General features: G+C 38.5%; 1 pseudogene; it reads right to left on the bottom strand.

Moving 5' to 3' along the window:
- Positions 1-87: 87 nt before the first annotated feature.
- On the bottom strand, positions 88-11,036 carry LOC122653990 (annotated as a pseudogene).
- Positions 11,037-14,312: the final 3,276 nt, after the last annotated feature.

Below are 14,312 nucleotides of genomic sequence, written 5' to 3'. Positions count from 1 at the left end.
GTTTTATGATTATGAAAAAGCCTGCCTTCTACCATTTCACATTAAAATGTGTAATGACTAATGCCGCCTATAAAGTTGTAGGGCAATCCATTCACAAACTGAAGCGTATCATAATTGGATTTTAGCCACTCCGCATGACTGCCGCACAAATCAACTTTGTCTCAGCACTCCACATTAAAGCTTTGTCAGTTTCAGATAATGGTGCTGTGGAAAAAATTAACAAGTAACATTCAGTAACACAAGCAATCTCAACCAACGTGTTAATGGAAAGCAAAATATTGTTAAGAAAAAACAGAGATAGGACAACTCAGAAATGTTAATCTTCGGCGCAAGTCCCCCCCTCAAACATGCATACCCAAAGATCAACCAAGTATTATCCGAACCAACCGACAGATGGATTCCTTTGGTAGAATAAACAAGGTCCCTTCTGTCAGAGGGCAAGGATTGACCCAAAGCTTTGACATCCCAACCCATTAGCAAAAACATAACTAATACACAGTCATCATTCCTTTTAAAGATGTTGTGCCTAATAGAACTAACCATACTTTGCAAAACATTTATAAAAAATTACAAGGGGGAAAAAAACATGCAAAGCATTAATAACGAAAGAAACAAAAATGAAATTGAAGCAATTTAGGAATTATTTGGTGAAAATCCACATACCAAGCAAGTCCTCATATGAATCTGAAAAGAGTGATGTCTCCATTAGCAATGGAGGTGAGAAGACCTGATCCCGAGTATCCTCCATGTCAAACAATGCCCTCTCTCCATCAGAAGTGACATATTTGGAACCAATAACTGAGAGGAACCCATTAGTTTCACTGCCATACTGATGCGGTGAATCTGTATCATTCAACATATTTTGTATATCATTGTGATTGATCCTAGCAGGGCTCTCAGATACCGAATTCCTGTGTAAGCTGGCAGTGTCTGATGGAGACACAAACAGTCTTTTGCTCCTAACTGCAACAGATTTGGTTTCTGGGCCTACACGAGAAAATCCAGTCCCTGAAAGAGGTACAAAGAAATGTTCTGAGCTACCATCAGATTGATTATCTTGAGTGGAGTCCATATTGGAGGATTGCGCTGAAAGAGCAGCCTCCCGAACAGATCTCCTCAAGTGTTGGACATAAGAACCGTCACCATCTGCAAACCAAGAACATGACAATTCTTCAGACAAAACCACAAGTTATCTAAGGACCACTCAAGTTTATCTCTGGGCCTTGGCAATAAGCTTATAACAAAGGTATGGGTGTACAGTAGAAAATATAGTACTATAGTTAGAACATGAAAAAACCTTGGGACAAATTATCCACATGATTGTTTGATGGAGGCTGATCCAGAGACTTCCCTTCGGACAAATTTTCCACCTGGCTGGCTTGAGAAACCAAAGTTTGCCTCTTTTGGATATTTCCCCCTTTCATAGAAGAATTTGGGGTCAAACTAAACAAATGTGAGAGTTTCAAAGCTGGAGAGCTTGGCGAAACCTTATCAAGATGAACACTTGCCAATTTTGTAGTCATTTCTGCAACCTCATCAATGCCATTTTCCTGCCTCATTAGAAGAACTGCTATTAGTTCTACAAATGTAACTATTTCAAAACACTATAAATCACCAAATATTCAAATGTCATAATATTGTTCCATCTAGACCTGTCTTCTCCAAAGAACTTACAACAGATCTTCCACAACTTAGAGCTTGGATAGGTGAGGTAGATTGGCCATGATTTTTGGTCATCGGAGGAAGAGTAGATGAAATACTGTTTACTTCTTCAGTTAGCTCTGAAATTGATTTCTTTATTGATGGAGCAACTTCCTTCTGTTTATTAATGAGCACCTGTGCACCAAAGTATCAGTTTGGAATGTGTCTCCATTATGACAGATAATTACAGTATGTCTTGTCAATCTCAAGCAGAAACGGATTAGGAGACCAGACCAAATCAAAAAAGGAAATAGACCAATTCAATAAAGGAAATTGCTAGAAAGAGCAACAACAAAAATGATTAGAAGGTCAATTCAATAAAAGGAATTGTCCAGAAAGAGCAACAACATTCTTCACTACTTCAACATGATGGCAAGCAATATGAGACTTTCACCATTATAGGCCATAACCATGCAAACTGATCCACGTATTATTTCCTGCTTGATTGTATGAAAATAATGATTATGAGCTTGTTATTCGATACACTACTGATACCAACATCATGAAAGGAAATTGCAGAATTAAATTTGCTAGCGAACTTTGCAATTGAACAGGTATTGTACCTTTCAAGTTCTAACTCATTATTAAGAAAATATATACACCTGCTCTGATAAAAAGGATGTATGAGTACTGCAAAGCCATTTTCCCTAGATAATGACTGCAGAAGCAGGGCTACTTTCTGATTATAAAATCAGAACTTTTAACTTATAACACAACCTAAATATGGAAACTCTGCCTCACCAATTGCCAGCCATTACATAAATAGATTTAGCACAAAATTGATAGAATTAAACCATCAGAACCCTGGAGTAAGGTTCTTCAAGGCATAGAAAATGCAATGCAATAATGGCCCTTTCCTTGTGGGTGGGGCAAAGTGCCAGTACTCTTCTGTCAGCTATTGCTCCATTCAGAAGATAGTAGATTACCAAATTTCAGGAGATAAGAAAGACAGATTATAATTAGGATGAAAACCATGCAAGGTATACCCTAAACCTCTTAAATGAAAGAAATATAGACCACATATAAAAAAGTACATGAATAATTAATAAAGAAACAGAAAAAAAAGAACTAAAATGGAGAACTAAAAAAGGTTCAGCGTTTACGGCCAGGACCAAAACCGGCTAAAAACACCCAAGTTAGAAGTCTCATGCACCCATGATTATAATGCTATTCATTACCTGTATGCAAGCAGCAAGCTGCCAATGTTCAGCAATGGTCGCTGCCATGGATTCTGCATGGCCACCAGTACCACCATCATGCGCACTTCGTAAAAGCTCTGGACCCTCCCCATCATTAGCGTTTGCCTACAAAAACAACATAGCTGGTGAATGATTATTGGTTTCTTCTTCAAAGATAATAAAAAAACACGAAACAACTATAGTAATAGAGAAAAATAGTCTTTCAAGTGCCCAAATATATTAGAGTAATCTAAATCGATTGGAGAGTAAGACGGACAGATTGGACCCAATGGTGGAAGGCCGGTAGGAAGAAGAGAAAACCCTGAGAAGAAATCAGAGTTGCAGGGTAGGGAGGGGATCGCAATAGAAAGAGAGAGGGGGGGGAGGAAGATCGCACACCCACACAGCCATGCAGGCTCTTCACAAACACTTTATTATTCCATTCTTCAAATCTGTGATTTCATCCTAATACAAACTATTTAAAAGAAGTAAACCCAACTAGCAAAGGAAACCTAGAACCTAGAAAACTTGGAAACAAACTTTAACAAGAAAACATCATCCTAAGATTCCTAACCACCTAACACTTGCAAACGTATCCAACTTTCTAAAATTGACTTAATAAAATATTATCTACCTAAATAAAATAAATTCCTAATATCCTACTAGACCCAAGACTCAAATTGGACCCGGTTCATCTTGGTCTGGGTTCTCAAACAGGTTCGAGAGTGCACCTGCATCAATTCCCCTGGTGTTGAGAAAAACTTGCCCACAAGCTTTGTAAAACGAGAGAATCAGCACCACTCGATCAGCATCCACAAACATTGGCTTTGATGGGACAATGATCCAACGCATCTCATGATCAACCGTCACGATCTTCTGAAGGTCGTTAACAAACGACATCTCTTCGATTGGAATCTAATCGTGGGGTTTCACAACTGAAATCGGACCGTCGATCAATTCTTCAACTTTAATCCTGATCAAACCATGTACTTTAGTTCGTTCGTCGCTTTCGTTGTCCACATTTTCTTCTTCTGATCCGACTTCTAACGATTGTATCATGCTGGGCATCTTATCACAGAAGTTGTTGTTAATAGTGGCAAGCTCCCGAAAACCTGTCTTCAAATTAGAAAGTTTTCTCTGCAATTTACGAAACCCATCACTAATTGAAAGGAGAATCGTATCGATCAACCTCCATGATGTAGTGGGTTTATGATAACAATGGCAGAATTGTAATTTATTGAACTGCAAACTAAAGAGGAAAAAAAGGCTAGTGTAACGTATTGGTGGGGAGGGGTAAACTTGGAAGAAAATAAAAAGAAAGACAAAATAGAATAAGAATTGAAGGGAGGAGGCAATTCTGGAAAGAAAAAAAAAATAGAATGAGAAGTACCTAATGAATAAGTGGGAGAGGGGGCTTAATTCTGGAAATAGAGAAAATAGGTTATATTAGAATAAGGGGGAAAAGAGGGGCTAAATCTGGAAAGAAATACGACACAAGGTAACTATGACGTAAGGGAGGGAGGAGGGACAAACTTGGAACAATACAAAAATAAAGCAGAAAATGAGATAAGAGAGGAAGTCAGATGTGTTTTGGGAAATTAAAGAAAGCAAAACAAGAAATAAACTGAAGTCCTGAGTGGGCTGGGGAATCGTTATCACCTCCAATTCCTGCCCGCTCCAATTCCCTCCAATTCCTCACATAGGGGCAGAAATGACCACCTTACCCTCTGCTCGAACACACTGCCCAAGGTGGGGTAGGGTGGTCATTTCTGCTCCTATGTGAGGAATTGGAGGGAATTGGAGGTGATAAAAATTCATGGGGTGGGTGGGTACCGTAGTCGACTTGATAACCAACAGGGTTTTAAGTTCGCAGAGTTTTTTTTTCACGCAACTTCTATGGAGAATATGGAGGAAGCCTCAGAGCAAGGAATTCGAGTCGGACCAGGTTGGGGAGTTCGACTTCCACTTGGATATGAAACCAACAAGGAAACCAGCAAAGGAAAACCCTGAGAGGAAGATATGTTGAAGCCGACCAGCAGAGACCAAGTTCGAGTTCAATAAGGAACCAACAGATTGAAATGGAGTTCTAGTGCAACCCAGGTATGATTTCTCTCTCTTTGTTGCTCGATGTCTCACGTACTCTCTTCTTTCCTCTCTCCCTTTTTTTATTGCTGGCAGAACACTGGGGCGAAGGGGGAAGTCAATTGTAGTTGTTGGGAAAAGAAAGGAGGCGATGGGGTTGTCTCTGGGAATCGTGGAAGGGGTCGAAGAGTACATGTTTGGGATGGGTTTGGGGTTTCAGCGGTAGCAGTGGGTTGGGAAAGGTTTTTTGATAGTTGGATTGTGTGTTCACTGTCACAGCGGGAAAACAAAAGGAGGTGGGGCAGTCAGGAGAGAAGCTTAGGTTGCCGTGGGAGTTTATGGGAAGAGGTTTACAGGGGAAAGGAAAGGGGTCGTAGAGAGGGAAGAGAAACAAAATTAATGGGAAGGGAAGGAGATGGATCCTTCGGCTCTGATACCAAGTTGGTGGAGGGCCAGTAGGAAGAAGGGAAAACCCTGAGAAGAAATCAGAGTTGCAGGGTAGAGAGGAGATTGCAATAGGAAGAGGGGGGGAGGGGGAACAAGATCGCACACGCACACAGCCACGTAAGCTCTTCACAAACACTTTATTATTCCATTCTTCGAATCGGTGATTTCATCCTAATACAAGCTATTTAAAAGAAGAAAACCCAACTAGCAAAGGAAACCTAGTAAACTTGGAAACAAACTTTAACAAGGACACAAAATCCTAAGATTCCTAACTAACTCTTTAACACTTGCAAACGTATCCCACTTTCTAAAATTGATTGTATAAAATATTATCTACCTAAATAAAATTCCTAATATCCTATCAAACCCAAGACTCAAACTGGAACCAGTTCATCTTGGTTTGGGTTCTCAAACGGGTTCGGGTCGATCAATGGGAGTACACCTGCATCACCCAAAAGCAAAAATGACAATAATAATAAATGCGTAATTAACTTCCATCTTGGAAGATGCAGAAATTCAGAGTAGCAAACATAGATAATGAGAAGGCAAATGAAATGAATGGATGATGCAGTTGCTCAAGCTTGGTTGGACAAACATGAACCACTTTGGAAGCCCAAACCAAGGATTGGTCCTAAACCAGTTTTCTGGTCTGGCAAGGGCTGGTAGTTTAATTAGGACGCACTCATTTATTTTATTTTATTTGGATGGGTAGGGGATTTTTGCTTGGGGTTATTAAGTTTCTATTTCAGTTAGTTTCTTCTTTTAGTTGGTTTCCAATTTATTTAGATTTCTATTTTTATGCAAGAGTCTTCTTTATATTCACTGTAATACGTAGGAGAACACAGACTTGAATATTGAATGAAAATGAGATTAAATCGAGTTTGCTCACGGTGTTGAGTGTTTGTGTGCTTTGCTGGTCGAGTTGGTCGATCATTGTGACCCCACTTTTCTCCATTCTTCTCCTTTTATCTCTGGTTTTATTTTCCCCAACCCCGAGTTCTGGCGTGTACAAACAGCCCCCTCACATTTGTGGGTTGTTGTATCTCATCTCCTCCTATTTCTTCCTAATATGTTGGGCATTGATTGCATGGTACCAGAACTCGCGAGATCTCGTCAAGATCTTGCCATTTCAAAATGTCAAGATGAGATGAAGGTCGAAATGGAAAGTTACAATGTCTCGGTCGAGATCTCAATGGTTTTGGTCATCTCGGTGGGAAATCTTGGTATACAGACACCTATTTATGCAAAACTTGGTATATAGACACTTAGTTATGCCAGAAACCAAGACAGACACTTATTTATGCCCAATATCATTTAAGTAAATGTTTTTGTATTTGTATTTCATTTACTAAAGAAATCAGGACAAACCTTTGTTTTGAAAGCTTTCCAACAAGTCCAAGATTGCTTAAATCTGACAGGCAATGTTTCAAACAAATTCTAATCATTTGACAGAGCCATCCGTAGTAAATTTTCATTGGAAATCCTCAAATAAATTATATATTTAAAATTAGAAATTCCAAAATATAAATTAAATACATTAAAAACCAACCCAGGCTGTTGGATACAGCCCTTCTCTTTTTACGATGATAACAGAAACTTTTCAATTCAATTTCTCCAGCCTTAACAAAGGCAAACTATTCCTCCACAGCAAACAGAAGCTAGACTCCTCCACATCATCATCTCAGTTCTACAGCATTCTGCCATGTGGCAATTTATTCTCAAAATAGTTGAAAAGACAATTTCAGAGAGAAAGGTTTGACGAGTGCATAAAAAGGAAGGAGTTAACACGTGGTGGACCATGCAGCTGAGATGGGACTCAAAAATTGTCACATGGCTATTTCAGAGAATAACATAGCTATCCAACAATAAAATGGCCATAATGGCTGGCCTAAATAAATGCATCATGAATGCTTGCAAAGTGGAAGGATAGGTGTAAAATCGGGATTGATAGGTGTTTTCTCTATCAAATTCTTCTAAGACCCATTTATAAAACCCTTCAAAACTGCAACCATCATCCATTACTAACCAATCACTGGGAAAACAAAATCAATCAACCTACAAGAACCCAAGATAAATCGATCTCTGTAATAACAACCACCTATTTCGACTCTTAATCAGATTCTGGCCTTTTAGACATTTTCTTGATACCCTAATGACTTAACCTACCATATTGATTTTCGATCTAACAACCATAAACATCTGAATTCATAAAACAACCAACATCTGAACCCTGTCCCTCAAACAAAATTACATCATAAATCCCTAATTACTTTGAATGCTAAATATCCTAAATCACATCCCTAGCCAAAGGAGATGATTGTCTAGGAGACACAGTCCCTAGCCAATGTTTCCTTGCAGATACAAAATACTAACATATCAACCTAGATTGAAAGACCGTTGCTTTAACGTCTATATGGATAGTTTTCAAAACAATGCTTTCTTCAATCATCATTCATGCAACCACATGGAACATATGCAAATCTATACAAATTAACCCATTCACCAGGCCTCACCAAAGTGATCAATTTCACAAACCACCCATCACACAAGCAGATGATCAATATCATATCAAAGAGATTATTTAATCTAGGATCTGCAAGGTAGACTAAATCCACATTGATATAGTGATGTTCAAATAACAAGCTTAAGGAATCAAGGATATGAAAACAAACAGTGGACTTAGAAAGAGCAATGGATTTGCACACTTACTCTCACGAGCTAATAAGGACTCCCATAGGTGAGTTGCCTTGGAAACAAAATGTGAGATCTGACCCAATGGGCTAGAGACACAGTCATCCCATAGTTCCCCGTCCGACATTACTTTATTTATCAAATCCTGTACTTTTTCCTGCTCTTGCTGCAAATAAGCCTGACTTGCAGGATTGCAGGAAAATGTAAGAACTGACATATCCAGAAACACGTTGAAAAGCTTGTACCTCTAAAACTTTAGTCCCTCGAAGGAATATGAAAAAGTTACCCTCTAACCTCTTCAGCACAAAGACTGTGATACTCAGCAGTCATTTCATGGGCCAAGTTTGACCACTTGTTTTGGCTATGGACACCTGTTTCTGCACTCTTAAGAAACTTCCTTCGTTCAAGCGCTATCCTAGCCTGTTTGACATAAGAGAGTCAAATGCAAACTAATGCGTGTTCACAGAGGTTCGTTAACAATAAGCACATGAGCATATTAAATAAATATAAGGCACCATTGAAGGAAACAGCAGAATATGCAGCACAACAGTCTTCCCTCTCCCCACCACTCTTTCTTCTGAATCATGCTCTGATCACTACAACAGTATGCAAGCAGGGAAACCATACAATTGGAATGAAAATACAACCTATTTATCCAAAAAAAATGCATGAAAATACAAATCTGAAACAATCAGTCATTTGTACATTATCTTGGAAGGCACTCAACTATGAACTTAAAAGGAAAAGTTTTGGAGAAGAATAGCTCAAAAGTTCCAGCAAAACCAATGAAGCAATAGCTCCATAACCACTGTAAAAAGAAATTTTTTTTTAAAAATAACACTAAAAGTACCTTCATCACAGGAAGTAATGTAGCTGCATGTGCAAATGCTACATCTGTCAACGAAGCAGGCAGAGGGTTAAAGCTACATCAGCAGTAAAAGTTCTTCTGAGAACCTCTTGTAAAGCATGCAAAGAAAGTTGCCATAGAAGTTCAACAAATCTGCAAAAATAACGGTATAAAAATTGTGCTTCAGTTCCTCGCTAATCACTATTCCTCATACAATAATTAGAATTTGGATTGTCTGTGTTATTAAACAGAAATATTCACCAAATATCCAAGGGAAACATTTTCATGTATTAGTAATAATGTAATCTTACAGCACAAAACTTTAAAAAAAAAAACACACATGAGCCAAAGGTGTGTAAGAAAACAAGTGTTAAAAACTAATAATAATAATTTTTATTTTTTACAAGTGATCACAGCCTGTAAGAGAAACTTTATCATGGAATTTTTGTTTAATTTATATATTGTGAATACTCGCAACAAACCGTTGGCATAGGGAGGGAAAAAGGTGGGGGGAAGGAAATATTCATGCACTCTAAAAGATAAAAAAAAAATCAGAGCCTTTAGCACACCCTGGAAATGTTAAGGACTTGTTTATTCAATATCATTAAATATATTCTCTTGGAGTAGGCATCTCAATTATTTTCACTGAACAGATGGAAATCATGAAAAGTTTCAGAGTCACTGAAAGCCCTGACGAATAAAAGAATAAAAATGAGTTATCAATGACATTGTGGTGTGCACTTAAATGTGTGACACTGAAATCCACATCCACTCTTGAACCCAGTGAATCAACTGAACGAAGAAAAATTTAGACGTTATTTGTTACACAGCTGGGGTTTCCATTGCTGCAAGTACTGTAATCACATCTTATTTGCATGGTGCAAGAGAAGCATTCCTGTCATTCAAAGTACAAGATAGAAAGCAACAAATGTAAGCAGCCCTAAGCTCAATGATCAGTTGAGAACCTTATGACATCCTCACATGACTACTCACAAAGCAACAGAAACCTTAAGGCAGTTTCCTAGCATGCAGTTATTTCTAGTAACATAAATACCAGGATACTTGAAAGATGAGACTCAACTAGTAAAGGGTTACTCTGGGGTTCCAAAGGACAAATGCAAGATGAACTTTCATATAGCATATGGCAAAGGTCCAGCTCCATAACTATAAACAGATACTTTCAAACAACACCTAATGATCCTGAAACAGGCCTCAACTCTCATTCTGAACCAACAAGATTTTACTGGTTTCCAGAGTATTACAAATGTCTCTTACATAACTCGAGGAAGGTCTATGATGATGAACTATATAGTATACAATATCAAAATTTTTCAAAAACTGCACCAAAGCTATTTAAACGATTGGGGAAGAAAGAGAAAGAGATAACAGAAACTGAAACACAATTGAAATGAAATTGAAGATAGCACCAACCTCGGCGCGCAACAAGTCGCAAGGGAAGAAACCCTTGAATGGCTTTTCGGGAGTGCCCCTTGCAATTCGAGCTCATTTATGATTCCCTGGACAACCTAGAAAAGCATAGAGAGGGGAGGGGGAAAATAAATGCGAAAACCACCTAATCGAAGAGGGAGGGGATGAAATTGGACATCATTCAAATCAAGAGACAGATAAAAATTTGCAAGACTCATCTTACAACAATAATATTTATGAATTTACCTTCCGGAAGTCGCGGGACTGTGCAGAATCGAAGATTGGCCAAACCTTATCAAAATCCTGCGAGATCTTGGTCATTTCAGAACAGATGAATCCAAGAAAAAATGAACAAAGAAGAGGGGGATGGATAATATGTGATCCGCAGGAACATGAATGTGACCTTTGCAGATTGAATTGGGCCTCTAAGGGAAGATAAGATGAAGTAAAGAAGCTGTTCGCCTAACTTCGGATTCGAATGGCGAAAAAGCCCGACTCGAGGAGTACCGTTGTTGCCTCCGACGCCAATAACCGATCGATCGAGCCCTAGTAACAAGCAGTTTATGTACATTGTTCTCTCTAGCTCAAACTCTGTCTCCTTCTCTCTGTCTATCGTCATCTCTCTCTCTCAAGTCTCCCCCTCCCTCCCTCTGCTTCTTCTTCTCTTCTCTCACCGGGTGTGGAGAATATGTGAACGCTGTTTATTTTTTTCGTACTTTCTTATCTTTCCTGGTTACAGTCGCTGCTAGTTGTTTATGCCATTTTATACTTGGTTCAGGGGTTCCTAATTTTTGGATTGAGCTCCTCTCCCAAAAAGAGCTCCTGTCCCGTAGTTAGTTTAAATCAAAAAAACTTCTGTCCTCCCATATTTTCGTATCTTTACAAAAAAAATTGGTTTTTTTAAACGTTCGAGTATTAAATGCGTATAATTAGCCTATCATATGGTTTTAATACTTTTTAAACTTAATTTTTTTTAAAAAAAAGAGTCAAAAATATCTATCGTTTCACTTTCCCTTTCTCCATTCTCTGTGCATTTCTAACATTGAATGAACTATCGAACCCTAGTAGCTGCCCCCCCAATCTCCAATCATCCTCACCATCTCCGTTCAACAGCCATCGGTGATCATCAAATCCTCGACGGCAACGGCTTTTCTTCTCAATCTTGAAGGCCTCACGATTCTCTTCCCTTCTTAATCTTCAAAAACAAAAGAGATACACAACAGGTTTGTATTTTTCCCTTGTTTGATCTCAGGATTCCTATTACCCATCTTGTAAATAAATTTGTTCTTCCTAATTTCATTTTTTTTTTCTTCTCTGTGAATCGATTTAACCTTAAAAAAAAGGGGGAGAGAAGATGGGCAGATTCACGGTCCTATCTGCAGTTTGTTGTTCTTCCTACTTTGATATTCACATATTTGAATCATGTTAATGTATGTGTGTGATTCATGTTGAAATTGACAGTGACCATTGTTGCTGCTATTTCATGAATTTTGATTAAAGCTTTTGTATGACTTAAATGATGAGCAGATGGGTAGCGTGAAGTATGTACTAGAACTAATCTGTTGGGTTCGTGAAACTATTATCGCAGAACCCATTTGGTAAATTAAACTCTACCAAACTGTTGCAAAGTAAGATGACGAAAAGATTCTGATTACAAACCCCACTAAAGATCATGGACCATCTTCTCCATTGGAAGTTTAATGGGAACAAACCAGGGAAGGGTGGTGGTCAAGTCCTTTATTAGGGAGAACAAACTAGGACAGATGGGGAAGAGAGACATACTAGAAAACTTGATGTGACTAACCCCTATCAAACTATTTTGTTTATTAGGTGGTGAATGTATGTTACATAATGAATATATGCCCTTTTTTAAAAAGTATTATTGTCGTCTAGGCCGTATTAAACGCGTATCGTATTATTATCGTATGCGTTTTATTAAGCTGGATTTTTTAAAAATATTATTATCGCCTAGTCCGTTTAATTGCCGTACGTATCCGTTCCTGTTCAATTGCCGTTCCCAAACTTACTAACTAAGCTCCCACGAGGGACGATGTCCAGCGCACATCGGCCGATTGGGGAGGCCTCGATCCACATGCTATTGCACCGGGATGTGTGCAATGGTGTGGATCGAAGCCCCCCAGCCACACGATGTGCGCTGGAGAGGAGCTGGATCCCAATTTTTTCTACAAAAAAAGTTTTCAAATTTCGTTTCGTATAGGCCCTTAGAGAAACACCAAATCATAACATGACCCACAACAGCAGTAGTGGTGTAAATGAATAGCCGAAATTCATTTCCATATCCGTGTTCGTATCCGTTTAGCACTATCCGAATCCGTTCAACAGCTAAACAGATGCGAACTCTTATAGGCTATAGCTATCCGAAAAGCTATATTTACATGTAAACAGACAAAATATCCGATATGTATCCGTGTTCGTATCCGTTTAGCACTATCTGAATCCGTCCGAAAGCTAATCGGATGTGGATGTGGATGTGGATGTGGATGCGGATATAGCACTATCTAAGCCGAATCCAATATGATTACATCCCTAACAACAAGGAACAAAGTATTAAGGAAAATTTCATAGACACCCCCTTTAAGTATTCAAAATGGAACGGACTTACCAAACTTGGTTAAAATAGCAACCTTCCCCTTGACATTAAAGCACAGTTAGCAACCAAAACTGAAATGTCCATTTTATCCCCATAAGTTATTTAAAAAACCAGACGAAATGTCCATCTTAACCCCAAAATTGAAATGTCTATTTTAACCTTAAAATATCAACCTTCATCTACGGCGAGACTCAAGTGTTGCTACTGTTGGCTAATATTTATGAGCATAATCGATCAAATTTCCCTTCACGGTGATAGCATGAAATCTGCATTTTCACTAAATCTAGTCTTTGATTTTATTTGATATATCTGTTTTTGTCATCGAACCTATTGAATCTAGTATCCACAGAAGTTTATGATTAGAAATTGCAACCCTTGTTCGATGATGTAATTTGTGGGTGAGTATGGATCTGCTTTTCTTTGACAAATTAGATATTCTGTTGCACAAGTAATATAAGTTCATAATAGAAAGAGGTATTAGATGATCATCGTACTATGTTTTTGTTTACACGATGGATGTGGTGTTAATCTACCTCCCCATGGAAATATATAAATTTTACTGTTTTTCTATTTACATTTGTTGAAATCAGATCATCGGACTCTGTAATTTATAGGTGGGTATGGATCTGCTGGGGCCTCTGTTGATTTGGGTTCTCAACCAGCTGCAGCTGTGTCTTCATTGGAGCCGCCTCAGTCGGAACCTGTGAAAGCGAAAAGCAATACGGCATCTAATCCGAAGCCCTAGAACTTTGAATCTGTGATGTAGATGAGAGGAATAGGGCCGATAGAAGTGGGAAAATATACCGTAATGCTTCGACGATGCACCTTAGTCTGAAATCGAAGCCAAAATCTGTGGATTGCTGGTTTTCATCTGCACTTCAGTCTCCTTCCCTGTTCTTGATTCTTACGCCTTCAGACCAACGAAGAATATGGAGAATGGTTTGTAATTTGGTTTTTTACCCTTTAAGGGTATTATGGGAAGTTCAGAATGTGGCAAGGGTAATTTCATCATTATAAAAGACTTAACAGAGACTTAACTGTACAGACCTATAACGGAGTACACTAAGTTGAAATAAAATCATAAAATAAGAATAGTCTATGATATTTTTCCAAAAGTTTGGTAAGTCCGAGACATTTCATATACTTACAGGGGGTGTCCGTGATATTTTCCCTACGTATTAAGTAAAAGGACCGATATATAAATAGAACATACTTGAGTGGCACGAAACAAACTATACACGTTTGACAACCAAAGAATTTGAAATTAAAAGAGGGAAGTGGAGGTCTCTACGAATTTTTATCGGCTTCTGTCCGACCGTGTTGTCCC

The sequence above is a fragment of the Telopea speciosissima genome, chromosome 3, assembly GCF_018873765.1.
Source record: "Telopea speciosissima isolate NSW1024214 ecotype Mountain lineage chromosome 3, Tspe_v1, whole genome shotgun sequence".
NCBI classification, from domain to species: domain Eukaryota; kingdom Viridiplantae; phylum Streptophyta; class Magnoliopsida; order Proteales; family Proteaceae; genus Telopea; species Telopea speciosissima.
The sequence above is the reverse complement of the archived record's forward strand: the minus strand, read 5'-3'. Positions and strand labels throughout refer to the sequence as shown.